General features: G+C 30.3%; 1 long non-coding RNA gene across 4 annotated transcripts; it reads right to left on the minus strand.

The window, feature by feature from the left end:
• Window positions 1-2,091, minus strand: LOC146924007 (uncharacterized). 4 transcript variants are annotated; one of them, XR_015009972.1, is made up of 6 exons: window positions 2,059-2,091; window positions 1,766-1,823; window positions 1,571-1,676; window positions 1,366-1,467; window positions 315-396; window positions 1-217 (listed from the first exon to the last, which is right to left on the minus strand). It is a non-coding gene; the product is annotated as an uncharacterized LOC146924007 (long non-coding RNA). The 4 variants fall into 4 exon arrangements; XR_015009974.1 differs by having other exon boundaries at window positions 1,366-1,479; XR_015009973.1 differs by lacking the exons at window positions 1,766-1,823; window positions 2,059-2,091 and having other exon boundaries at window positions 1,366-1,479; window positions 1,571-1,710.
• Window positions 2,092-2,327: the final 236 nt, after the last annotated feature.

The following is a 2,327-nucleotide window of genomic DNA, read 5'->3' on the forward strand; positions in this document are numbered from 1 at the left end:
GAACAATATCATAACTCATATATGAATGAGATAAACATACTATTAGCAATGAGGAAGTTTAACAATTGAAGATAAAATCAGAGTAAATTTTGGAAATTTTTCTTATAAACGACATTAGATGTTACATTGCTATCATTCCCTTCATCATCGAGAACCAATACCTTCAACCCTCATGGTGAGCTTTGGAGCTTTTCGTGTGTTAGAAAGAACTTGTTATCTTTGTTCAAAAAAAAAGAACTTGTTATCAATATAAATGTTAACATAAGAGGAAAAAAGTACAACAACAAATATGAAATTGGAATTAGGAAACAAACCTTTGGATGTCATGGATTTCTTTCAGTAAAACTCTTCTTATGAATACTGATATAAACTCTTAGTTGTTGCTATCGCCTGGGTCTATTGAGTATGCAATAATGATAACAATCAAGTAATGGATAAAGACTTAAAAAATATAATCCAACAATATCATAACTCATATAGGGTAATAGATTCATTATATCCTCATCCTGCCATCAATCTTTTTGGATAGGCAAATGTCATCCTGCTATCAATGACTTTAAAATTATAAAATTATAAAAATATTAAGATGTGTTCCAGCTATACAATTGCTGAAGTATCTCTATGAAAGCAATATAATGTGTCATGTACAATCATATCCTTGTAGTCTGCATTTTTCCTTCAATTAGCTTTAGTCTCCACTATGTTATTTTAATGTTTATAGCTTTAAGATGATTCAATAAAATATATGCACACATTTTATGCCTGCCACTATGTTATTTTAATCTTTATCATTGTATACACATGCAGCCCATTAGCAACTCTTGAGTTTTCTGCCTTTATCAATTACTTTTATTCATATGGTCCATTTTCATTGTGAGGTCTGATTTGAGATGAAAGGAAACAATATTAATATATTAGTTTAAAAGGAAGTAAATAAACTATGTGTGACTATTTTGAATTTGGTGTAGGACAAACTTTATAAAATAATGATACCAATAAAAATATTCAAAAAGAGACACAAAAATTCCAAAACTTAAAATCAGCACCCACTTTAGCAGAATCAGTGAGCATGCGGATGAGGAAAATGAAATTGAAAAATGTCTAATTTATTATTATTTTACAAAAAAAAAAAAAATCAATAAAAAATCACATGCATGCCTTGAATTTCAACACCTGAATATTATAACCCTGAGACTGAGACCTTATCAGATTATATTCTCAATTTTAAAACTTAGAAAATAAACAAAAAAAATTAAGAGACAAAAATAGGAAGAAAATCAATATCAAAAACAAAAAAGCTTCATAAACAGATTTAAAAAAGGAAAAAATAAATTATTTAACAAACAATTAGAAGTAATCACTCACATAAAAAGCAACAACAACACCGGCAGTGTAATCAGCAGGTAACTTAATTGAAGCACTAAAATACTCATGAAGGTAAATACTCATGAGACACAAATCCAAAACCTGAAAACACAACTCAACAAAAGAAAAACCAAAAAGTTTAATACTTTATCCACAAAATCATAGTAACAACAAAAATCAAAACAACCCATATAGATTTTCAAACCTGTTCTTTCATGTAAAGAAAGATGCACCGATTTGCCATCTCTATGAACAATTGCTGAGAAAAAAGTTGCAAAATTGGTTTCTAATACCATGTGCTGTTTGCAGTCCTGGTTTTAGAAAGACATGATTTTGGTTCCAATTGCTCAAATTCTATTGGCTAGTTGTGTGGTGGATCAGAAGGTAAGTGGTGGCTAACCATAACAAAGGATGGTCACATAGCAGTGGCTCGTTTATCTGAGGAGCTTGCTGCATGCCTAACATAAGAAATATATAAATTAATGGAGCTATGCAAATGGGAAAAAGCATGCGCATAAAATGGAGAGACTGAGAACTTGGAGTGTGAATTATTTAAGCTAATTCATGGATGGGTCATGTCAGAGAGAGATTTTGAGATAAGTGAGAGTGATAGATTTTTTGAGCACGGTGTTAGTTTTCTATAGTTTACCCCATGCTGCAATTAGGGTTAGGGTTCAAAGGGAAGCAGACTACCTTCGATTTTAAGTAAGTATGATATGATATGATATATAGTTTTCACACTGAAATGCTATTTGTGTTTGATTTGTTAATTTAATATAATGGTGGCTCCACCATTATACAATGTTAATGCAACTCATTTGTATATGCAGTTTGGACGGTAGGGATTTTTGTTGACCTTTTTATTTCTTCTTTCAATCTTTTTCATTCAAGGTTAATTATACAAATACAAAATTTTTGTTGACCCTATAGAATTTCAACCCATTTTAGAATTCAAATTTCAA

The sequence above is a fragment of the Medicago sativa genome, chromosome 5 (genome assembly GCF_051527215.1).
Source record: "Medicago sativa cultivar Bolivia chromosome 5, Bolivia_mono, whole genome shotgun sequence".
In the NCBI taxonomy this organism is placed as follows: domain Eukaryota; kingdom Viridiplantae; phylum Streptophyta; class Magnoliopsida; order Fabales; family Fabaceae; genus Medicago; species Medicago sativa.